Source organism: Stegodyphus dumicola, chromosome 1 (assembly GCF_044657685.1).
Source record: "Stegodyphus dumicola isolate Sdum_Otavi_A_Nest chromosome 1, ASM4465768v1".
Classification (NCBI taxonomy): domain Eukaryota; kingdom Metazoa; phylum Arthropoda; class Arachnida; order Araneae; family Eresidae; genus Stegodyphus; species Stegodyphus dumicola.
Genome location: NC_140768.1, coordinates 36,341,170 through 36,368,933, shown reverse-complemented (window position 1 = coordinate 36,368,933; position 27,764 = coordinate 36,341,170). Strand labels below are relative to the sequence as shown.

Below are 27,764 nucleotides of genomic sequence, written 5' to 3'. Positions count from 1 at the left end.
CATTAACAGCTTTTAAAAATAAACAAATAAAAATTTTAAAAAATCTGAAAGGTTTGTTCAGATTTTAAATTACGTCCAACGAGGCAATTTTTTTTTTTTTTTTTTTTTAATATTATTCAACAGCAATATCGCAAAATAGTTTTAAAATGAGCATATCCTTTAGAATTTCCGATACACAGTCTCACGCGCTAGAGATAAAAACGTTTTTTCTGTACAATGTTGCCATTGCTCGCTTTGAAGTCCTTGAGTTTGTTAATCAACAATTCGTTAAAGTTTCACAAAATCAATAATAAAACAAATTCCAAATTTCAAATTTGGGCTTCCAGATGCCCATATCGCAGTAGGATTACGTCATTCAAAATTGGATAGCCATAAGTACCGTTGCTTTATCACAATGCGAGAAACATACATACATTTATGCAGATTCTTCATTATTTAACTTCTTCAAATATAATACAGGGCGATAATATTTGGTGGCAACAGTTTCAAAAGTAAAACGGACATTCAGAGTGATTCTACGCAAAATCGCAAGACGAAAACAATAGTCCCTCAGGAACGAAGACTTTTTGGGCTAGAATATTTAAACCAATATATTTAAAAGAAAGAAGTTTGATCACAAATATTTTGACCATCTAATCGAACAGCATGTACAACGTTCACTTTTATTAAGCAACTAACACTTGTAGAGACACTAGGTTAATTGGAAAAGCCAGAGAGATGAAAAATTAGCAATCGTCTTCGCCAGGAATCGAACCACAGACCTCTGAAATACCGGTTTAGTGTGCTGACTACTACACCACGAAGGCACGCTAGCAATAGTTTCCAAGATATCTTGCATTTCTCGCCACAATGAGCTTCATTTCCAACTATATGGGCTTTATTTGAAATTCAAAGATCTACAACAGAAAAGCAGTCAATAACAAATCTTTTACAAAACCCAACCAATAGCTGAATTAAATCGAAAATTTACGAACTTATAACTCCGTTTTATTTTAACTCTTAACATGGAACAATTTGAAAGAAATGAATTATTTGATTGTACAAATCGCATACGAGTATCGTCGTCGTGGGAGGACTCCCTAACAGGTAATGGACTTTGTTCCCATTATACATGGAGAATATCACGAAAATCTCACACTAGCCATTTAATTACCAAGAACAAGTCGTGAAGAAATCTGCTAACAGTACCTTATTTTGCGGCTGTGAAACATTGTCAAAGAATTTAAAATAATAAATGTTGGCTTAGATTGCTTGAATTACGGTAATACACAGTCGAGCTAACCTCAGGAGAGGGATGACTTCGTGGAGGATTTCAACTGACTCGTATCCACGTTACACTTGAGGTAGACCACGGAAACTTCCAAGCAGACAGTATGTTGGTCGAGATTTAAACCTGGGTCAAACTACCACAGCTCAGTGATTTTACCGCTTAACCGCTAGTGAACAATGTCGTCGCGCCAAAAATTAAACAGATTGGTTGAATTTAAACGGGGAGGGGGCACAAAGAATATTGCTGAGCGCGACGAGAAGGAAGAAATTAACTATTCAAGTTCACAAGAGCACATACCAAAAACAAAACCTGTACATAATTCAAGGAGAAGCAGAGATTCGGAAAATCCTCATTAACACATGATCGAACATGAACGAAATATCGTACATTATCCCCATCACTCAGAAGGGTAAACTCACCACTCAGAGAGTAAACACTAAACACGCAGCTCAACTTACTTTTGAACTACAGTCTCTCTGAAATCGCTTATAATTAGCAATTCATTTAGATATTCGAAGTAGAACAAGATTATCACGCACTAAGCTTTTTTACTCATATTAATGGCCACTGGTTAACAAAAAGGAAACCAGCTGCAATAAAAGTTAAAGCGTAAGATGCACCGCCTTCAAGAAGTTGAAAGTGAAATTTTGAGTGAAAGGAAATATTAACTGAATGAATCTTAAAAACAAGGTTCTAGAAAAAAGGAAACAAAATCTTATCGTTGCGAATAATGGGGGGGAATTAAGAGTCAGGGAAAACAGTCTATCAAAACGAGGAAAACTACCATTTTGCATTATAAATGTACCATTCGTAGTCTCTTCACAATAAAGTCGATTGCAGCATCATAATTGTAATTGCAGCGATTTCAGGATAGACGGAGATGGACATATTGTAAAAGAAATGGTACGGGTACGTTAAAATATAACCATTCAGAGCTTATTTATATGGAGCTACCCGGTAATCAGGAACCTGTAGAACTCAAATAAATAAATAAATAATTAAAATACGGCTGCGAAAAATCGCCAACGACCGTCAGAAAAATTTGCATTAAGATTTTCTGTTTCAGATCACAATTCAAAAATTGTTTTATTCAGAATCATAAAGTATATACTTTTATGCAGTGATAAGTACTTACACAAAATACACAGTAGAAAAATCAATTACACAAACATACACCTTAAAAACTTTTACCTTTAAGTGATTAAAAAATATTTAGGTAATTAAAACGTTACAAATAAGCAAAATTAAATAAATAAATAAGACTAGAAAATACTATGACAATGCACAAACACAATAATGTAATTAAATGAATTAAAATACAGCACAATTCCAATTATCCGAACTCCGACTATCCGAATCGCTCTCAGAATTTCAGAATTTTCCAGAATCAACTGAAGAAGAAAAGGAAAAGGAGAAAACGGAAAATGAAGCTCAAGAAAAGGAAAGGGAAGAGACAAAAGAAGATGGCGTGTCACTTGAGGAATTAAAAACATTCTTTTGAAAATTCCTGGATGTTCAGAAGTTAGCGCTGAAGAGACAGACAGCAAAACAGATGGTAAGTGATTCGTCAGACCCTGGGTTTCAAATTCTATATGATAATGAACTTAATCGAAAGTGTGAGAGAAGAAAGTGTCGAGGAAGAAGGTGACCTCAATGTCGAAGTTGAAGAAGACACGGAACCGTCAGCTAGTGAAGCATCTGCCGGTCTTAAAACTGCGTTGAAGTGAAACTGCGTCAACCGAGTGTGACCACATGCAACTTCTCAGTGTCAAGCGAATGCGCAACTTGGCTGCTCGAAAACGGATGAAGACAGAGTCAAACAGCTTACCTTGACCGAGATGTTCAGCAAGCAATGACTTCCAACACTTCTAAGTACTGTACAGTACGCTATGTAACATGTACGTAAAAGTGTGCCTTTTCATTTTAATTAATTAAAACCTCTTTTTCCTTAAAAATAGTTTTATTCTCCCATTTGCAACATACAATACATAAGCGTACGTACATCCTTTCTTCGGTAATATCCAGTTATCCGAATTTTTGATTATCCGAATGGGGTCCGGCCCCAACTGATTCGGATAATTGGAGTTCTACTGTATTTACAGACATTTACAATATCAAGTATCTCGGCGCTTTTATCAATGGCTTTTGCTCTCAAAACGTAGTATCAATTTTTAATTACTGAAGCAAAGAAAGTTTTACAACTATTCCCTTTAAAATATAACACTGAAAAAAGCAGGCAAAACAGCTCACAGCATGGTTTTATACAGTATTTTCGGATGAAGAACCTTAGTGTTGAATGTCCTGCCTTTTATTTAATCTTTTTGTTTTTCGGGGGGGGTGAGAAGTTACAGAAATGTAAACGAAAATATCTAATTTCCCTAAAACACATCAATCCGAATTTTACTACAGTAATAAGTCTACAAATCCACTGGATAAACATATTAACAAAAAGTATTGCGAAAATATATATCACTGTTATCGAAATCATGAATTCAATTATTCGAGCGTATGCAGACAAAAGCCAGACGACGTCTGGCTGAGCAATTCCAACGGCGCCAGTATGGCTAGCAATCGTGGCCCGTAATGCTTTCAAATTGTTTCTAAACGTGGTACGGGATTAAAATAAAAGCTACAATTACTCAGCTGACGACAGTATCTCAGATAAATCCGGATTTTGCTCTTATTAAACAAAATCTGGGATTATAGCGCCTCTAGAAAAATTCATGCCGAATCCCGAAAAAAATAGTTAACGATTGCGTAATCATAAAAAATAATATAATTAATATACAGTACAACTCCAGTTATCCAAATCGCTTTCAGAATTGAAGAAAAAAAATCTGACGTGTACACCACATGACTTCCTTGTACGGAATATTAAATTATACGCATTTTTTCCTGCATTTCATTTAAACGTATTGGATTGAATTAAATCTACTTCGCCGACAGCGTATAAACCACAATAGAATAAATGTATTCTTTAAAATTCATTCTATTTGTTTATCATAGCGACACTCTGCGCTAGGTTCACTTAACAGTCTTATATTTCGTTCATATTATAACTCAGAATGCACAAAATTTATATCATTTGAAGAATTATCTAATCGTTGCCACAACTTCTATTCAAATACTACAATAAAGCTAGAACGATGTATGAAAGAAATTAAGCAAATAAAACAAAAAAGAAACAGCTTTTCACAGACGATGGAGTATTTCTCATTCAATTAATTCAGTTCTCACTTCGCGAGAAGGCAAAAATACATAAAAACTCATATCTATATTAAGCATTACGAAGTAAATCTTAAACACTTATTTCCTCGAAAAAATTCCAGAAAGGATTAAACATGATTTAATTCGCAATAATGAATGAAGGGGTTGTCTTTGTTGTTGGGAAGCTAAGTTTCTCTAGATTGGCAACAAATCCACTAGTCTGCTGTTTCAAATGTAAACAATCAATGGCTGCCATAAAAAAAAAAGGCTTAGCGGCACTTAAACAACTTTAAAATTGTTGATAATTCTAAAAATATTGCATACAGATTTACTAAAGGCATAAAAACCTTAACCGGAAGATAAAAACAACATAATTCATTCATTTTTAAAGCAAAAAAATGCACAATTTACATATATATACGAGTAAAGAAACTGAGATCACTGATCCTGGTAACAGAGTGGATACATATATAAATATATTTATATACGTTTGGTGCGGTCGATTGCAACCAAAATACGAGGTGCACATCTACATGTTATAGCAGTCCTATATACAAAATTTCAACGTTCTGAGGCTACTCGTTTTTGCGTTATGCGAGATACGTACGTACGTACATACGTTCGTACAGACGTCACGAAAAATTCTCTTCAGAATTCATTTTAAAGCAGATATATATATTGGAGGAAACGAGTCTTTTATTCTGTCCTTACGTACAGATATCACGCAAAAACATCGTTAAATTGCATTCGACAGTGGTCAAAATGGATATTTTCGTTGAAATATGCTGCCTGAAACTTTTCGCGATTACAATACTTCCTTTTTGTTTCGTACAAAGAAGTAAAAAGCGTGGAATAACAACAAACGGTGTTTTCTATTTTAATAATAAGGCATGATAGGGAGTCCCTAGGACTTATTTCCATTCCAGAAATAAGGAATTTTATAAATTGAAGTGAAAGCTTTTTATAGAAGGTTTTCATGCAGTTGTTGAAAAAAATGCAAATACAAATTGAGGAATTATGAATCGAAGATGAGACAGAACTATTAATAATAGTAGTCTGTCGAAATAGCATGAGAAATATTGCTTAATAAATTCGCTTTAGTGGGTATAATTCTAAGATCATTAAAAAAAAGGTTAGCAAGACAACATACTTTCATACTCGTATATTAAAACAAATTTAATGACCAGAAATGTCAGCCTATGTAAAAATCCATCCGAAACGCCATCCTGTGTACTAAGAACTAATGAAAAATGTTTTTAGGGCTGTCAATATAATACACTCCTTTCTGTTTAGTAATACGCAGAATAAAGAAAGCAGGAAGTCAAGTGAAACTGTTCTACATTTTTTAAAACCCTTTTATTTATTTATTTATTTATTTTTTTTTTTTTTTTCCCCACCTAAATTTTAAATCTGCTTTTTTGACACAATACTTTTACGATTTATTACCTACGCAGCACTATTCGCAATTCATAGCCATTTCCCTTTACGAAAACGTAGAAAAATGCCCAGCTGCGGTAAGACAAGCGGGGTTAGGGTTGCCAGATTCGGGGAGAAATCTCCCGTTTGGCATCAAATTGACCATATGCCATAGACGGAGCGAGAACATTCTAGAACATTCTAGAATTCTATTCATTAGCGGTTTTCCTCGAGAATGTTCTGGAAGGTAGGTTAAAGTTATATATATGCCCGGCTTGTACGCGGAGCATAAGCATCTTGAGTTAAGCAGCACTGACTTGAGTGAGTTGAGTTAACTTGAGAGCGATTACCCGAGTCGACAGCTGTACTTTAGATAGTGCTTTGCCGTAAAGCTGTCTTGATCGTTATAGCCTTATAGGCTGAGTTACTGGTTGTTTCAGCGTGTTTATCGTAGTTTTTCGAGGCTTGTCAACATGTCTTAGAAACTGTGTAATACTGGCGAATAAATTGTGTTTTGATTCTTCGTTAAGTGTTATTAATTACTCCAAATCTACGAACATGTAGAACGCAACAAAAGAATACCATCTCCTTACACAATATCAAAACCGTGTAATAATGTGTTATTAAATTCGTTATAATTTGTTTATGATTGAACTGAAGACAAAAATATCAGTTACAAGGAGATATAGAACCTAATACACTGAATTCAGTCACGAAAAGGATAGTAAGCTTAAAGATAGTGTCAGTGTCAGCGAGATAGATAAATTGCGTACAAAAGACATCTGATATCTAAAATGCACAATTACGAATGCATGCAATACATTATAAAAATGTCAATCTGCTATCTGTTTTGTGGAGAAGGGGAGGCAACTAACAAATAACCGGTTTTAAACTTAATGGACGATTCAAAGTAATATTTCCCAATTCAGAAGAGAGAGAAAACAAATTGAGGTAGTAAACACTGATACAAATTACTGAACAGTCAAGCAGTCAGAAATAAAGGTTCGAAATGTAAATAATTCCAGCATCAAAACTCATATGAGTAAAGACCCATTTATGAGTTATCACAAACAAAAATTAAAAGACGCATCAAAAGCATTTTTGAAATTTAACTTATTTATCATTACTTACACAACTTGAATTTTTAGATACTCAATTAAATTTTAGTTCGTAATGTAATTTTTAGTTTGTTTGTATATTTCAGCAATGTTCACTAATTTTCTTTTTTTTTTTATACGTACATAATTTATTTTTAATATATAGCGGTATGCTTAATAAATCCTATTCAAAATAAACAGCAATTTTTTTTAATTACGTTTTTATTTGCGCTATATAATGGTGCCCTTAAGCAAGTCGCTAGTGTTTCCGAGGCCAGAGAACTACATAACGGTACCCCGGCACGTGGCGCCATACTGAGCAACATTCATTATGGCGACAAATTCCTTAACCTAACAACAATAATCTTCAAAACGGTGTAGTTCGTAATTATGCAAGCTGAGTTTTCGTCTCATCAGAGGAGCAAACTAAAACCCTACTTGCACAACGATACATCGTGTTGCCAGCAGATTTAATGAAGTTTATTTCAAATTAAAAACGGACCTTCTAAATATATGCGGTACTTGCATATTATCTGGCCGACCGACCAAGTAGGGAGATTTGTGCCAATTATGGATGACCATGTCCTTTAGAATTACACAGTAACGACTGGCGACCGTTGCCGAAATTTCAGCCAACAGTCGATAATGTAACTACAGAAGATGCGAACAAACTTATGCCAAAGCATCGCAGTGAAAATCTGTGGCCGCATCGTAATGATCTTACAGGGTTGCCGTCACAGCCGGAGTCCGGAAGGCGTAATGGCAAACCGCACATTGAGTTGATCAATGTTAAACGCATTTCGCTTACTGCGCATGCCCAAATGAGAATTTGGCGCAGTTACGACTTTCGCGCAATTTTTAAAAATGACAAATACGGTATATAGTCGATATTGCGTAATCTTGGGGGTAAACCGTTCGAGGTTTTAAAACGTGTCAGGTTGTAAGCTGCTTCATTACTTAAAGTAATTGTAAACTACCCAAATTTTCTTTTAAAAAGGATTACAAAACAGGAAGCATTACAAGATATATTAGCTGATTATACTTCTGAGGAATAAAAACAATTGAGTATTTACCATACGTTCCAATCATATATACTTTAACAAATTAAGGATTAAATGTAGTTTAAATCACTGGATTAAAGGTCAAATAAATTATTGTAAGTAAATGGTGTGTGTATTTAATTGGTGTATTTAATTAAATTATTGTAAGTAAATGGTGTGTGTATTTAATTGGTGTATTTAATTAAATTATTGTAAGTAAATGGTGTGTGTATTTACACACCACCACACCAACTGTAAGTAAATGAAATAGACTGTTGTAATTGTAAACAGTCGATAAGACCTACATGATGAACAGGCTTGTGTAAGGTTGCTTATGCTTAGTCGCCAGTATTTTCTCCCACGCCAGCGGTACACCATTGAGCATGCGCAGTAAGCGAAATTCGTTAACATTGATCAACTCAATGTGCGGTTTGCCATTAAGCGTCCGTCCGGGAAGGGAAGAATTTTTTTTAGAATTTAAAGAAGCAGCCGTAAGCAAAGAGTGCTATTGGCACCGCTATGAAGTGTCCTGTGCTATTGGTACGGCTATGAAGTGTGCTGTCCTGCGCTATTGGCACCGCTATGACGGCATCCCGAAGACAGGATCGCTAAACAGCGTAAAAATGGCATCTGTTTGAAAGGGGTCACAAACTTAATATACCGTAAACTGAACAGCTGAGCAGAATGATTCACTCAAAATGATATTTTAAGCTATGGATTAGGTTAGGTAGGTTAACTACTAACCAGCTAGGTACATAAGTACAAATGGATTTCGTAAAAGACTTCCAGTATTTAATTGTAAATTAGATTTCAGTAATTATGAAAGATACCTAAACTTTCATAAATATGACTTTCAAGACTCTTACATCAATCATTAATCAAATGCATCACAGAAAGAAAACACGAGAAAATAAGAGTTCTTTTTAAACAACACAAGCCAGTGTAAGAAACATACTCCATATTCCCTGCAAGATATAAATATATAAGAATCGGAAAAGAATGCATTTCGGAAAAACACGATCGGTTTCTATTTCTGCGACACTACAGCTTCTTCTACTCCATCCCTATTGTTGATACACACTGCGTCTAATCCATCATCGAATAAATCATTCAGCTAATGAAAAAAATATCAAACAACAAACGAATCCCGAAGTCGTATGACAGCAAGAGAGTTCAGCAGAGAAGAGGATATACAGGTATTAATGCAGCGTGTTTCGTAGGATACATGCGCGCTGAGGTCTCCCTTTTTTTTAGGTCATCGGCAGGGAAACATGACTCGTCTGTCAAGGTCAAAGAAATAATCACGTTGGTCAAGACGAAGGAAATGGTTTTCTTTTCCTTCCTGTTAACGGGTTCCGCTTAGAAATGGGGAAGATGTAATTATTAAAAAAAGTTTTTAAACATTTGATTAATTTTCCGGTGCAAAATAGGCGTTCATTTCTTTCTAAATAGTGCATTAGCTTTAATGTGGAAAAGCGACAAAAAACGTGTTTACGTTATAATAATTATTAAGCAAAACGCATGAAACAGTACTATAAACTCTACAAAAATACTTTTTAAGGTTAAAAAACAGATGTAAGAAAAATAAAAAATAATAAAATAAATAAACAAAATAACATCCACCCCCCCAAAAAAAGCGAAAATTACGACCATTTTTTAAAGTTATCCAGTGTTCAAATTTTTCTTCGGCTCTGCAGCGAAAAAACCCTAACTACGTAGACTGCGTGGTACAAATATAGTCTCATGAATATTTTGTACTTGATAGCCCCCTGCAGTTCGCACTCTACGAGGTAAATAATGCTGAACAGCAAACAAACAAAGGGAAAATGTGTGCTACATCACACGCACAGCTTTAATTCGAACTAGTATGATGTTCCATGATGGTTCCAATGCATATTCACTAATCAGTGAGCATATACTACCAGGTGGACAACTATGAAATGCGTATTTTTTTCTTAAAAAACGTGTTAAATTCGGAAGAATAATAAAAGGTGCTTTATTGAAAGTATCCTTCAAAGCTTGTTATACTATTTTTCCATCTTTCGGACAATTTGTGAATACCACGCCAGTAAAAATCTCCTTTTGCTGTGAAACATTCATCGAGCCATTTTTTCACATTTCCGTACAAGCCAAAACGCTGTTCAGACCATAGAGGTATCAGACAGTGCGTGACCCACCGATGCAAACAGGTGATAATCGGAAGGAGCCGAGTCTGGTGAGTTAGCCACATGGGGTAGAACTTCCCAGCTGAGTGCTTCCAATGTGTCGCGAACCAATTTTGCTGTATATGATGAAACATTGTCATGAAGAAAAATGATTTTGTGTTGCATCTTTCGATATTCTAGCCTTTTTTAAAGCAGCTAACGGTTCAAATCGGTATTAACCGTTTCCCCAGGTTTTAACAGCTCATGGTAGACCACGCCCCTCTGGTCTCGCCAAACACACAGAGAGCAGAGTCTTTTCGTCAAAGTGATTCGGTCTTGCAGTCGATGTGGATGGTGCGCAAAGGTCTACCCATTATTTTTTGCGCTTAGGATTCTCAAAATAAATCCGCTTTTCATTCCCTGTAAGTATACGATGCAAAAACGACTTCTTTCGTACCAAGAAAATGTCACATGTGCCTTTGCGCTTTTCCATTTGCCTGTCGTTCAACTGATGTGGTACCCATCTACCAGTTTTTTTAATCTTTTGCGGCATGACATAACAAAAGGGCGCCGTGTCAAATCTTTATAAGCACAAACTCCATTGGTGGGTCATCTGTTGTCTGAAATCCGCACTTCATTTCATACTCGTACACCTGGCATACTACAAAAAAAAAAAAAAAAAAAAAAAAGAATGCAAAAACCTTTTTGAGTTTTGCACGTTGCTGAGCCCTGCAGTTCATTTTGTGCATGGTAAATAAAAGCGCTATATCAAAAACAGTGCGGCACTACATAGCTTGAAAAAAATGTGCAAGTTCCACATTGATTCGAATACGTATTCACCACTGATCAGTGGGATCCACTATTTATTAAATATGAGTATATATTCATGTTGCTCTAAACCGTTTCCATTTATTTTGCATTAATGGGGTATTTGGGTTACATTCATTTTATAACAAACATTGCTAAATTTCGTCACACTCGACAGCGTTCTTAAATGTATATTCATATATGCAAGTGCTTTATTATCTTTTAGATTACGCAATTTCATGCATTACAACTGTTCACGGCTTGCATATAATTCTAGTAGAACTGAAGTTAACTATCTCTAAATCTGACACACCAGGCGACATTTGATATTATTATCGTCAAATGGAATACAACGACACATTTTTCTTTCTTTTCCCTTTTATTGCCACTGCATGAGAGCAAAAATATAGAGAAATTCTGAAACTCCAATTTCCGAAAGCCTCCTATAATCAGGAGAACGGATATCGCTGGCCAGCGACAACTATTTAAGGTACTGCCACTGGTCTTGCGAATCAGCGCCAGTCTATCAGGATATTTGCTGAAAGAAAGATATAAGGCTTAATGATACTTTTATTAGTTAAAACGGACCAACATTTCCACCATCGTTACGCAGTACGGAAATACACAGCGATTCAGAACCGAGTCGCCAAACTGCGGAAGTTACGGGAATTACTGCTGCTTTGGCAGAGAATTTTACCAGTGGTATCTTCATCTACAGCGGAGCTATTTTTTACCCCTCTTTACCGATTATATTCAGCGCAATCTTTCCGAAGGTTCAAAATGAAGGTTTTCTTATCATTGGAATGTGAGGGTCACAAACACCTGTGAATTCAGCGATATAAATAAAAGAACGATAAGACAGAATACTCTTGGAACATGATACTGGATAAGATGATAAAACTACATGAAAAAACAGGGAGGTTAAGTCCTCCTTAAGATTCATATCAGAAGTACTCAAAAACCCAGGAATCAATAAAATTAAAAATCACAGTCTCTAGATTTACTATTATGTATTTACAATATGTGGCCTGAAATTTAAATCTCCTCCATGTCCATGAATTTACAACATCTATGCCATCTAACTCTCAAATTCCTCAAATGCTATTATGATAATATCTTGTATTTTTCATAAAACTATAATCCAGTTAGCTTTTTACATTCTAAACTCCTGGCTAATTATTGTTAATAAATTAACAGTTTAATTCAATTGTGACAAAACTTTTAACTGCTGAGAGAAATTATACTGTCATCTGCGTGGTGCTCAAGACTCTGGCGTAATCTTGTACTCCTTGCCACGATAATAATTCGTAGCCTTTTTCTGATTACATCAGTATTTTCTCGCCCCTTCCAGCATGCCTTCGTGGTGTAACGGTTAGCACACTCGGCGCGTATTCGACAGCTCCAAGTACGAGTCTCGGTGAAGTCATTGCACATTTTTCACAACTCCAACATTAAAAATTCCTAATGACTCTACATTGACATCCGAATTAATAAGGGTGGTGGATGTCGATTTTTCACGACCAGGATATGGCGACTGTGGGTCCTTTAATAAGCCCCCTAGTCACCCTTTAAAGGGAAAAGTATATAAGGCATTTTCCCTCTCCTTTCAGCATGCTTTTGTGGTGTAACGGTAGCACACTCGGCGTGTATCGAGAGGTCCAGGTTCGAGTCCCGGCGATGGCATTGCACCATTTTTCACGCCGCCTACTTCGAAATAACCTAATGTCTCTACAAAGTGAGATTAGTAACAATTACAACAACAACAATAGACATCATAATGATGAAAAATGAGTAGATTCATTCAAATATCAATTCAGATCATCATTCAGCTGTCAATACTTAAAAACCAATTATACAAGCATGACTAAATTCAAATCCAAGACGCTTTTACCTTACAAATAATTTCAGAAACATCCATACCAGTGGATGAAATATTTCCATGACAGCTTTATAGAGACAATTTTAATAAAACACCGGAAAAGACCAGCGTAAAGCCTACCGAATAAATTTTCAAAGTGGGGATCAATTTCAATCGCTTGGGATTCAAATGTCAATGTGCATTAGAAAGTCTTATTTGAAAGGAACTTTAAATCCTTGCATTTATCCATCCTAATGGATTGACCATGCTACTTTTGGATAGAAAGCTATACTAAAACTTTCGCAACATTTTCCCAATAATTATAAAAGCTTACATAATTTAAATTCCAGCGAAGCTTACACAAAGGATTATCTATCTAGAAAAAGGTTAATTTATGACGAGAGTTGTTTATAGACAAAGTGTCGAGACTCATGCATAAAGTCTATAATACTAATAGTAAACTACCGCTCCTCGTTTCCGATCCAAGCAGAATAAAATTATTATTAATCGATTACGTCTGATAAATAGGCTCTAGTAACTGCACTCTGCAAATTCTTAAAATAATGTGAGAAAAGAAGTTACTTTTACTACTAAATTTACCTGTATATTTCTATATAACTTGATTGTTATCTGTATAAATGTTGCATATAACTAATATATTTCATACACTTGAAATAAATTTTAAGTTTGAAATTACTACAAAATTATGAGAGTCCTAATGAAATAATAAATGTAATGTAAAAAGAAAGAACTATCAGCGCAACAAGCAAAATCACAATTAACATGAACATTAAGGGATATATCAAATGTATAAAAATTCAGAGGTTCGTGAAAGGTATTGCGGTGGACCACACAGAGATGAAAAAATCGTGTGTGCGGTCCCCGCAAGTCACTGTTTCAAAGCTTTTACGACGTGTCAAACGACATGGTTCTGACATCGCAGACGCAATAATTCCTTCTAGTTAACAGTACAAGAGACATAATTTCACGACCAGTGTCAAGAGACTTTAGCGTTCTGCACTGTGTCTGTAGACAAAGCCTCTTAATTTCAGGAGGGCTGTCGAACCAATGACCTTGTTTTTCCTCTGATATTGTTCCAGATATAATGAATCGGTGGATGTAAAATACTATTGAAGAATTAACGTGGCGTGGCTAATTCAGTCTGAAGATTTTTTTTTCCATCGGAACAACACGTCAGAATGCTCCTGAACTCTCGACTAGGGAGACCTAGAATGCTCTAAAACTCTCAACTAAAGGGACCCTCGTTATCAGGATCCTCATGTTACGAGAACTATAATTCACTTCAATAACGGCCATTTGCCTAGGGTGAAGGATGGAAACTTTAGAAAGGATACTGCCTTTCACTCACACTTGTTGTCGTTGCTTATACTCACTTGTCTGACGTAGTCAGCCCAAGCCCACGAAAATTCTCGTGGCACGAAGCTCTAGAGTACGCCTGCCGTTGGCAACAGTCTTGAGCACTATTCAAGTGATAGTGCAATTTTGCTCAGTTCCGCCCCCCCCAATTTTGATGGAGACATACCGAAAGGACGTGTCTGACGGTCTTTCACCCGTCACCTCTCCCCTTCCACCAAACCACATGAGAGGGCTTTTGGTTCGCCGCATATTTAGAGTGCCATCATGCCGCATGACACTATACTTTTACAAACATCAATGCCTTCTCCGGGATTCGAACCCGGGACGTTCGGCACAGCAATCAGCGACGCTAACTACTATACCCGGATGGGCGGCACTCGACGCTAACTACTATACCCGGCTGGGCGGCACTCACACTTACACGGGTAAAAATGAGAAAACGCTTATGCAGCCGGCCCATTCGATTCCGGGATTTGCACACGGGTTGAACAAACACTGTTCAGTGGTTTTACCACTGAATGGCTGCTAAATTAAACCAAGATTTAAGGTACAAGGTTCATGGCATGGAAATTGCAAATACTCAGCTTCATATCAAAGTATGTCATGGATAGTGTAAGTGTACCAACAGTATGCATTTAAATTTCAAAAAAGAGGAATTAAGAATGAATGGCAGAAAAGAAAACAAGCTCATGCTTCCTACAATAAACTTATTTGGCAAATACAGATATAACGTGAAAGGTTAAATCTCCAAGTTTGTACATATATTAACAGATTTTCAATGTGAGAGTTCTTTCTTTACAAAGTAATCCAGTCTACAACGTGTTACTTAGAACAGGCGCCTCACAGTTCTCTCCCTTTCAGCTTCTCTGATTACTATAGTAACGTCTGCTACAGAAGAGAGTTGAGCTGCCAAGTGCCTTTTCTCAGCATACTTCCGTTTAGCGTACTACGATTCGATATAAAACTAAAATTACGCACAATGCTGAATTTTTCTGGCAGTTGAAAATATAATTAAAATATTCCTTTAAATTTATTTTTCAACCATAAATGCAAAAATATATTCTTTTATTTACACACAAACATTTGTGAGTTAGTCGTAGATGACAGATCAAAATGGCAGGATTCTTCTTCCTCTTCGAATCTTAAGTATTTTTCCTTTACTTTAGCAATTACATTAATGACGATATATATGGCAAAATGTAATTTCTACTGTTTCAAATCTTAAATATTTGTATAGCTCACGTCGATGAGTCCACAAAAGGTACATCAGAAATTTAGTATTCCCACAACTTAAAGATTTAAATTTTTTTACGTACGTAAATATAAACATTTAGAGGGTACACAAAAATATATTTATACTAGAATTCTCTGCGGTTTTTGAATTGATTAAATGGCTTAATGACCCACTGCTGGTACATTTAATCTATAACTGAGGCAAATCAAGCTACATCACAGCAATATAAATAAGACTTTTTTTTTTTTTTTTAGTCACCGCGACGATATTGTCGACATTAAGCAATACTTATACTATTTTTAGAAAAGAAATTTCAGAATTTTATATATATATATATATTGCTTTTTATTTACTGCATTTAAGGGGGGAGGAACTCCTAAATAGTTTGCTGTAAAAAAAACGGTTTGTTGATCGCAGACGCCTGTATGTGTAAAGCCATAGTATACAGGCACCATTTATCTACCAAAAAAAGGGAAGGAAAACAGCAAGATTCCTAAAAGTGCATGCTTGAAAACCTACAAGGCTACCAGCAAATCCTGTCCGGCCGTTAAATTTTACGATCGAATTGTTACAGAAAACTCCAAAATACATAACTTCAAACAAACTTATGTCCGGAATTTAGCGATTAGCGGCAACAGCTGAATTTCTTTTTCCCTGGTTTCCAGACCATTCTTGAATAATTCAGCGAGTTAGGTACGTTTCATTACCTGCTGAAAGCAAAGAAATATCTGGCAAAATTCTACTTTCAGAAGACTGGATGTTAGTGAAAAAAATTCCCCAAATTTAAACAGCCATTAAAAAAAAATGTAATCAACGCCACATATTAATGCAGAATTTAATTTTTCTTTTCTATATTAAAACATGCGAAGTAACTTTGCGGCATTTATTGTGGCCTGTTCTTAAAACTGGAGGTAACTCTAATAAATTAAATTTAATTCTGAGTGATCATAATCACTAGTTTCTTCAATAATCTTGTCTATGCGTGTATCATTACCTAAAATAAACGAACATACACAAAAAATTTAATTTATATAAATATGTATTTAAATTCTAAAAAAGCTTCTATGCTAATTAATATTATTAACTTATCTGAATTAATTTACAGAGAGGAAAAAAAGACAATAACACTTTATTCACTTCAAGAAAGGGACGAAACCGTCTAACCTTTCTCTCCCACGAAAGAGTGAAAAAATTAGCGATCTTCCAAGTCGTTATTCTGTTAATGAAATATCTACAATATGTAAAAGTCTTCCTTTGTTTAAAACTATATTACCAAGCACAGTATTAAACGAAAACTGAACGTATACTTTTATAAATCTCTATACGTAATACCAATTTAAAAAAAGATGTGATTATAATAATAAAGGGTGCTTGTTGGTAAATAAAGGCTGCTTATGGATATGGTTGATAAATTACAGCAAAGCACTGTAAATTATATTTAAACACGATTTCTAAGGGATTTATTAGTTAATTACGGCAAAATAAGCAAGGAAAAATGTGCCTCACCGAAGACTGCTTCGTATGCACGTTATAAGGGGGAGATAACGTAAAACATGGTTTCTGTCGTTAAAATTTTCAGTTACAATTTATCATTAACAGAACTTTCCTTATCAATTCAACAAACACATTTATTTAAAAAAAAAAAAAAAATGCTTTTATCAAAGGAAAACGACTAGAAATTCAAATCTCTGCCGTTAAATTTACATTCGGAATTTATCATTCAATGAAATGATTCATCTTTCAGTGTAACAGACAATTGCATTTTATAGGTAAATTAATTACTACGTCCTTCTCAGATGTCTTATCTCTCATTATCTGCTTTCAGTATCAAAACAATAGCGTCTATGTCAACGAACTCGCAAAGTCTGTGAAGCGCTATCAATATGAATAACCGCATGGCGTTTAAAACAATGCTTGTACTATATCTCTTAAAATCATTTTATAGGATTCAACATGTCAAATCAATTTAAAAAATAGCTGTTAGGAAAACATGTTAGTTTTTCTCGACTTAAAAAAAAAACACTCTTTTTATTTTAACGATTTAAATATGTCATAATCTATTATCTACCATAAGAGAGTTATTTCTAGCTATGTAGGTAATGTCAAGGGAATCTCACAAAACAACATGATATACAATGTGATTTATTGTAACAAAGACATTTATTTTTCTTTTAAACTTTTGAACAATTATTTCTCAAGTGTGCTCTGCCAGTTTTATCTCATATTAATTGATAAACTTGCAATTATTCCAAATGTAATAGTAATGTTAACACAGGTTAGCTCTTTTTCCAGTTTTATCAAAATAAGCTTCGCTCTTTCGAGGCTTTTTACTGCACCAAAGGAATCTCCATGATCATACCCCATGTTAACGGAAACCTAGATGTCACAGAAAAAGAATAACGTAACAGGTCTGCGAACCTCGCAGACTTAGTAGACTGCGCCCTACTTAGTTCGTAAATATTGTAAATACACCTACTAACATAGGTTAAGTAATTTACTAGCCTCCTTACAACTGAGTATATTACTACAGAACTCGGTTTATCTAGATGTATCATTAGTAATAATAAATGTAAGTGTTGCAAGTTTTAATAAAGGACAGATGTCCACAAAAGCAGTATACAGAGCAGCCTAACTGCCTTGATTTACTGGCGCAACGATCAGAATAGTTTCAAGCCCTATGGTGCCTTCTCCTTGAATGGCGGAACAGGTTAGTGTCCTCAACACTATTTATCAAAGTATGCTTGAGACTTCGAACAACACCAAAGAAAGTTACATACTGAAAAATCGGTCGTGAAACGCTTCCTCCCTTCAGAAACCACACCAATGGGAAACATCTGCTGAAGTAACCCCCCGAGTAGGTTAGATAAGTTAAATGGTTAAGGCAAAAGCATATGAGGGTTATCTGCCTACGGCAGAGATGTCTTAGCGGAGGTCATTTAAAGGGCAACCGGTTTGTATCAATTGCATAAGTTATATTCAATTACATAACCATAATAACTCCCATGCACCAACCCGCTCGGCAGAATCTGAATCCGGCCGGAATTACAAGTGTTCAGCGATCTTACCACTGAGCCGCTTGCTGGTGAGGTAAACAGATTCGGATTTCTTGGCAGCATATGCTCATTTTGCTAGAGCCAAAGCCTAGCCAAGGAAAGGAATGGTACTCATACAAGACTAAAAAAACCCAGATATTCGCTCAGATTTTGACTTTTAAGGCTCAAATTAAGTCGAAAGACACGTTCCTACAAGCATCAATCATTCCCACACTTTTCTAAATCAGTGCCATCTAGAAAAAGGATTTTTAGAAACGCCTACTTTTAAATTTATTTTATGTAAGTATATATCATGAATAAAGACATCAGCTTCGACGTCCAATCGAAAAAAAATTCAAAACCTACCAGATTCAACAATTTGAAAATTTGCAACAGAATTCGTGATCAACACGTCCGTTTGAACAGCTTGGTACAAAATAATGCCTCAGGATTCTAAACCATCGTGTGTTTTATTATATAATAAATTCTGTTAATTCCAAAATGAAGAAAGTTTTTTTTTACGGAATTTTTGTGTTTTGAGGGTCACTATCTAACTGCACAACTAGAATAAAACCAACATCTCGGTTACAGCATACATATGAGGTCAACTAACATTTACAGTAAATGCTCCAGAAAACATTCTCAATTTCAAACCAAACATCACCAATAAATCAGAAGAACTGAGTGAGATTCCAACTTTTCCAGCTGTATTTTCAAGTGTTTAGCGTTAAGGGCACTTAACATTAATGCCCCAGCATGGATATTAGGCATCTGAGAATTGTTAAGTTTATTCTTGTTTGAATAAACAATTTTCAGTGAATAACCGTAACTGAGGTAAGAGCTAATTGGGTAATAATATGGTTTTAAAAACTGCGGTATACACTGTGACCAGGAAATTGGTCACTGCGGTATACACTGTGACCAGGAAATTGGTGTTGGGAAACAGAAGTCCACTCGAGAGGCTGGTGTTGGGAAACAGATGTGAGAGACCAGACCCCCCAGGGGGCGGTTTTCTCTAAAAATTTGGATGGAACTACAGTTAGTTGCGGCAGGAGTAATGGACGGATGAACCTGCACGACCAATGGTGAAAATCTGGTGTACCACTCACTTTTACTTGTATGTCGGATTAACGTGGATGTCTTTCGCAATAGTACCCCGGTTAATTGGGAGTCTACTATGTTCATACAGCGTCAGTTTAGGTGTATGTGAGCTAACTAATAATGCTGTGCCAAAAATAAAGAATTGCATCAAGCAGCCATCACTGCATCTCCATCTTTATACACAAGCTCATCATCCTCATCTATGTCAGATCGGAAATCTATATAAACTTTAATATGCGATTTTTTTTTTCACTTGATTCAACTCAATTTCAACGGCACACCCTCTTAATGCGAAAGACATTACCCTCAAGGTATTTTTTCGGCAGTCTAGAGCAATGCTTCACAATTCTGAAGTGTGAACCGCGACCCAGCATTCAGTCAAAGAGAATTTTTTATAAGCTACCTAAAGTTGAAGGCAATGAAAAGTAATTATGATCACGTGGATCTTTCGGCCTATCTAACTAAAAACTCCAGTTACTTTTATTTACTTATTTAAATGTTCTTTCGGTCCATTTTGTCATCATAAAAACCAGAATAATATGGGTCACACGAACTGTGGTTTTCAAATTAGGTTGAGATTTAAAATGTTCGAAAAGATGGAGTGCAAAGATTTGCACCGAATGAAAGATGATAACTATAAAAGACCCTAAAATTAATACCAATATGAATGCAATTGTTTAATGACACGGAATCTCCAAGAAAGGTCTGTGTGTTTGTCCTCTGATAACTCAATCACTATTATAGCTATTGTCACCAAACTTTCTACAATTCTTTTCTGGGTTCTGGAAAAGGTCGACGTCCAGTTCCATAGACGTCCGACGACGTTCCGACGTCCAGTTAAAGTCTCAAAAAGAAACGATAATTTTTGCCCTCATTTTTCCGAGTGGCAACAGTCTCGCAAGACGGAGATGAAAATCTGCTTTATTTCGAAAGTTGTTGCCACTACTCGCTTTCAAATCCTAGAGTTTCTTTAAAAAAATTTCCAAGTTTTACGATGAAATAAAAATAGCATTGCAAACATTAAATATATTATTCCCGATTCCAGTGGGAAGTCATTTCGGTTATTCCCATCTTCGTACGAATTTAATCAGCCGAAATACGAAATAATCGTATTAATTAAAAATTCTGAAAGCGCTAGTTTTCGCACTCAGTTTTCTGAGTGGCAACAGTGTCGCGCGTTGGAGGTAAAAGTGCTTTATTTCGAAAAATGTTGCTACTGCTCGCTTTCAAATCGTAGAGTATATTAATCAAAAATTGGTAAATTTTACAAAATCTTTACATATAAAGAAGAATGTCTGTTTGTGTGTTTGTTTGTTTGCGTTACTGATTTCTGATCAATAATGATCAATCTTTTGCGACATTTAATCGACTAAAATTGAATATACGTGAAATATTGGATAGAACTTGAGCCTTTACGACCATTTGATTAGAAAGGCGAAAATCATTAAAAACTGCATGCCATTATTGCTGATATAATGAGAGAGAACTAGCTTATTTATCCATCGAAATTTTTTATGTGGGTTCTATATCGCATCAAACTGAAAAATGTATAAATATGAATCGTACTTTTTGCGTCGTTATTAAAGGAGGATTACAGCGATATCGTTCTCTCTGTTGTTAGATGCATTACTCTCAATCTAACCTAACTGCCATCGGATACTTCCGCTAGTTAACTACTCTTATAAAAAAAACTGATGTCTTATATTTCAAAAATTACTTTTAAGACCTGCGAATCGCATAAAAGGATAAATTAATACCAAAGATCTCCTCTTCATAGCAACATCAGACAGACACTAGAAAAGAATTAAAACAATACCTAATGTATTAAGAAAACACTGAATTTAGTCACGTGCATGAGTTTATTTAGCTTCTCTTCCTTCGTCGGGAAAATTAAAAGCGTTCCCGCTCGCTATGCAAATGATTCTGTTTAATAAAACAGGAACAAAAGAACTTGAGCGGATGAGAACCTTTCATTCGGCTAAAGAAAATACATTCTCCATTAAGCAAACAATACTACCTTGCTTGGGGATGTGACAGTTGCCAAATGGCCTTGTGTGAGGTACTTTGCTGCTTCGGGGTGATCAGGCAGTTGCAAAATGTGTGAGGGAGAAAGACAAAAACGAATCTGCAGATGACAACTGGCGTATTCAGGAATGTCCGTTTTGACCTTTAACGTGTGAGGGCGTATGCTGCTAATGGTAACATTACAGTTCTGTGCAGGTATTTAAAATTTTACAATTTATAAAAAAGAGAGAGAGATAGAAAGAATTTGGTTACTTTAGATTGATGTACAAAGCCTCCAAGTGGACTTAACATTAAAAACTTAATGCATGCATATATACATAATATTCAGCATCTCTTTTTAAATCAAAATAATATCTATTGTTACTAAATTGTTAATATCTATTGATCTTTTTTAAATAAAAATAATATCTATTGTAGTCTTTACAGCTACAGCTAAATAACACTTAAAGCAATTTCAAAAGCTTCCATATTTCCATTTTAGACGTAAAATGGTAAAAACAAAAATATTACTAAACTCAGTACTATTTGAAAAAATAAAAAACAAATATAGAGAAAGTATAGTGAGCTACAAAATTCTACCATCAGATTTTATTTTTGTCGTACTAGTTGGGGCGTTTAGGGAAACCAGATGCGATACCGCTGGACTCGAATTCGAATTTCGTTATTTGTAAACGCACTTAAAATCCAACCCATCGAAAATTAACAAATAAACAAAAGCAGTTAAAAATACTCATTCCATATAATTATCTAGAAAGTATTCATATATTACCTAAAATAATAATACGTAATACATGATTCACTATGATTACAGCACATTTTTCTCAAACGTTCTTAATGATCACCACTATCAAACATATTTACATTTTCTTCATGTTCAGATCAGTAAACATCATTACGCATACTTCACTAATGTTTTCGTTTAGATTAGGTACTTGGGTGCTCTACTAGCCCGATCGATGACTTTAGCAGAAGTCAACAAATTTTTTAGTTTGAAGCAGATTCTGGCAACCATGCGCAAATAATCCTTCAGTTTTAGAAAACATCTCCATACCCGTACGCATTCTTTTTATAATATTCCAAGTTACAATAGTTTTTACGAATAAATCGAAATATATTTTTGTTGTAAATTAAATTTTAAAATATAGGGTTGCGTGATTTGCTTGCAACGAAAGAAACTGCGATAATTGGTTTGGTTTATTTGATTATTTCAAAGCGCTCTAGGGCTATCTGCTTACGAAGAGGGATGCCCTCATGGAGGACTTTCTAAGGGCAACTAGCTCATATATACGTTACACATGGGAAAAACACGAAAATGCTCATGCAGCCAGACTGTTCGCGGGATTCGCACATCGAACCGAACCACTAACTAATGTTCAGCGACTTTCAAACTGGGCCAAATTTCTGCAGAAAACCAGTATTTTGTTTCAAAATCGTTAAAGGGAAAAGCTGCCTTAGATTTATTTTTAAAGCTATCGATACGAAATTTTCACCACGCCAAAAAAGATAAAAAGTACATTTGTTGAAAATTTTCGTGATAAATGCTTAATTAAAATGCAAATTTTGTATGTTACCAAATAATTTATTAGTTTTAAAAAAAGCAATGCTGTCATTTTTGTAAGTTTCTCTTTGTTGTACTCCAATTTCCAAAGGTTTTTTTATAGAAAAATTGTGATAATTTTTATATTAAATTCAATTTTAAAATATACATTTGTACAATTTTTCTGGTACAAAAGAGACAGTATAAAAATTTCCACAGGAATACAGTTGCTACAAAACCACTTAGAGAGAAGGTGATTCCATAATAAGTTTTGCAACTTTTCAGAAGATAAAATTATGTAATTTAAAATGAAAAGAAAAATATTTTATCAACATAAAACAATGATAAATATTCTGTTTACAGCAAATTTTGTTATGAAGTAGCCAATTAAATATATTGCACAGTTAAATAAACATATGCAAAAGATAAATGAATTAAAACTTGCAATATTAATAAAATATTTTATAACTGAAACCTATTTTGCATATACATCTTTAATAGCTTTAAAAGAAATGGTACTTTCGTGCTGTCAACCGGCCACATAGCACGATTTAGCACCAATTATACTTCCTTTAGAATTCAGTAGTGACGACTGGCAACCACTGCCGAAATTTCTCCCAACAGTCAACGGGATAATACATAAGAACCTTAGGTGACTGGCAACAGTTGCCGAAATTTCCACCAAGGGTTAAGAGGTTAATATATAAGTACCGAAGAGATAGTTATGTCACTGCTCTCTCTCTCTCTCTCTTTCTTTTTATTGTTTTAAATTGTTTTAAATCTATTCTTAAAATAACAATACACAGCTATAAAATATTCAACAAAACATTTATAAAAAAGTTTTTAAAAAAACTTGTAGGTTTATTAAATTTTTTTGGATGAATAGCTAATTAAAACATAAAATATGTATGCATAATCCTTTAAGATTATAACTGATTATTCTTGTTCTTGCATAAAATATCGCCAAACTGTGCCAAGGTAGTTGTGCTAATAAATACGCACAAAATGTTTTTGCACTTGAAGAAGGACTTAATCTAATCACTCTCCTAAATCGATCAAGTTTTATAAAGAATGTATGTAAGGCTGTTTTTTCTGTCTAATTTAGAGTTTTACATTAGTGTGTTTCTGTTCCAATTTGAAGGAGTTAAATATTCATTTGATTACACAAATATTACAAATATGTGTAACAAAATCAATTTTTGATGACAATATAAATGTATAAATGTTATTTTAACTTTCTAATTAAAGAGATAATAAATTAAAAACTGTAAGCCTGATATTCTAAAATAATGATCACAAATCTGTACTTGCGATATCAAGCATACCCAAGTAGAATCATCTTTCAGTACATAGTACATATTTTGCATGCTATAGGCATCTGTACATGTATTGCAAGTTCATTGTTATATATATCTTTAGGAAATCTTTATTTATTATTATTCTGTTTCTGTATAGTGTGATGAGTTTTAAGACGAAATACAAGATTAAAAAAAAAAGTATTTAAAACTTTTCACGCATTTTCAGTCAGCTTTCAGCCAGGTTATCTAATACATCACCGTTATGAAAGTAGGTGACACTGAGCAACATAAATCTTGAAAAATGGGTAATGATCTAAGCTTTAGACGAATATTGCCACATATGCCGATGTTAGCATTGCTCTGTGTATACAGCCAACCCTGTCCCTGGATTCAACTTACCAATTTTTCTCAAATTTGGACTTGGATGGGCATAAAGATATTCTGTTATTATTGCATCTAGAGTCTATTGCCCACAACAGATTTGTTCTGATTCTCCCCTGAGGTCATTTATATATTGCTGCATGTCAGAAGATGCCAAAATTAGCAACAAAAGCAATATAATGGCTATTTGTGATATTATAGTATACTGAATACTGCATGTGAGTAGATTTCCCAAGCACACCATAGGCAATTTTATTAAAACCTACAAGCAAGCACTCAGTTTTTCTTCACCAAGGGCCATTAATACGAGCCGAATTCCCTTACAAAGCCCTCTAAGAAGGCATCCCTCCCTCTACAGAGATAGTCCATGTGTGCGTTGCAATATTCAACTAACCTAACGTACTCGACAAGGGCTAATTAACAATGCTAAGTCAATGTATAATTATTTTGAGTATCAAGGTGATTCCATAATAAGTTTTGCAACTTTTCAGAAGATAAAATTATGTAATTTAAAATGAAAAGAAAAATATTTTATCAACATAAAACAATGATAAATATTCTGTTTACAGCAAATTTTGTTACGAAGTAGCCAATTAAATATATTGCACAGTTAAATAAACATATGCAAAAGATAAATGAATTAAAACTTGTAATATTAATGAAATATTTTATAACTAAAACCTATTTTGCATATACATCTTTAATAGCTTTAAAAGAAATGGTACTTATGTGCTGTCAACCGGCCACATAGCACGATTTAGCACCAATTATGGGCAAGTACTTCCTTTAGAATTCAGTAGTGACGACTGGCAACAACTGCCGAAATTTCTGCCAACAGTCAACGGGATAATACATAAGAACCTTAGGCGACTGGCAACAGCTGCCGAAATTTCCACAAAGGGTTAAGAGGTTAATATATAAGTACCGAAGAGATAGTTATGTCACTGCTCTCTCTCTCATTCTTTTTATTTGTTAGATCAATATTCTTTTTCATAGGACTTAAAAAATGTTTTTTTAATATTTTTTGAAATTTAGAGACAGGACTACAAACAGAGACAGACTTAATCAACACTTGTAATATCAGTGAACAGACTACCTACTCTCATATTGGATTCCTCAATGAAATAAAAATTTTCAAATTCTTTCTGAGAACATATGTCGCCAAACATTTCACATTTCTTACTGATTGTTTTATTTTTACAAATAAATTACCTCTTGCCCGAAGTACTTCATCTTTTCCGGAAGAACAAGTAACTTGGCATCGGAATAAACTAATGAAATTACTTCCTATCATACCTTATCTTTTACCCAAGGTGGTCACGTTAATACATAAGTATCTATGAGCAATCTGTCACTGATTTTTGACGACCTTTTTAACTAAATTCTAAATTCTATCTAGTAATAAGATAAGAAATTAAAAGAACATACAATTAAAACAAAATTAATTTCACAGATACAATGTAGCAATGATAAAGACAAAAGAAGAAGAAAGAGCTGAAAAGAAAATAAATGCCACGACACTCGTAAAAAAGCCTTCATAAATGACTAACATATAGATTACTAATACATGTAATTATAAAATAAAAATGTTATTTTCCTAACAATCTGTTATCATGACTACACGCATATTCCTACACTAATGTTATTTTTCTAGAAACTGTTAATTTGATGCTGCTAAAGTTAGCCGAGTTAAAGTTACATATAATGACACAGCACTTCAGGACATTTTGCATTAGCAGGAATATCTTTTCAACATTCTTTCTAAAAATCTTTTAGATCCTGAAAAATATACGAGAGCTATTTGCCTATGAAATGGATGTCTTACAGAAGAGCTTTCTGATGGAAACTGGTTTGCATTCAAGTTACAAAAGGGAAAAGCCATAAAAACACCTATGCAGCCCACCTATTTGCCAAGATTGAATCCTACTCAAAACTAGCAGTATTCAGCAGTAATATTTGCTTAGTTATTGATGGAACAAGCTTTCTGAAGGAAATTTTCATATGTTCACTTTATGTAAGGCCAAAAAAAAAGAGTCATGTAAAAGGCTATACTCAATTATTTAGCTGTTCTATGCCAAGCCTTGGGGGGGGGGAACACAGAAAAACAACTAATACTCAATGATCATACTTATGGTGTGTAGCTGCATCTAGGTACATAAAAAATGTTGGTATTATCACATATATTCAAATATAAGACTTTCTTTAGATTTTTATAATAAATTTTAAGAAATAAAAATGTAGACGATTATCTGATGACAGAATGGTTCTGACTGAAATTTACTTGATTCTGATTAGCGTCGCAATTGAACTCATTCCACAATTTCATTTATCAAAAAACAAGACTGTAAGAACCAATTAAATTTTAAAACCATAAATACAGTGAAAAAAAAAGGAGTCTTATTTTTAAGTAAATACAGTATTACTGAAAAATCTCAACATTTAATCTATACTTAAATTAAAATACATCAAACGAATATTCATGTAATAATAAAGTCTTACAAGTTTATTGATATGAAAAAAAAAATCCCGTATTAATAATCCACAGCAACCACCTGAATTATACAGAGAAAATTCTGATTACATCCATGAGTATATACCGAATGATTTGAACCCCCCTCACATTTCTTCCAAGGTTAGAAAGTTTATAATTTCACTTACTTTGTAAGCTTTTAATCAAGTACAAACAATTTCTAACAATCTACTAAAAAAAAAAAGAAAAGAAACAAAGAAAAAACTTTAAAAAATTTATTTTAAACTCCAAATGCGTAATTTTTTTACTGGAAAAAAATAGAGCAATTTTTAATACTAGTTGTTAGCAATTACAACTTAACTAAATGCCACACCCTTAAGCTCAGCTGTCAATATTTTGAAGTCATTGGATTTATAAAAATTAGCAAAATTCAAAAATAAATCTTGATTTGAAACTTTATATTTGATCTA

General features: G+C 34.3%; 1 protein-coding gene across 1 annotated transcript in view; it reads right to left on the bottom strand.

The window, feature by feature from the left end:
• Positions 1–27,764, bottom strand: part of Appl (amyloid-beta-like protein) — a 310,493-nt gene that overhangs the window by 281,499 nt on the left and 1,230 nt on the right. The window lies entirely within an intron of this gene.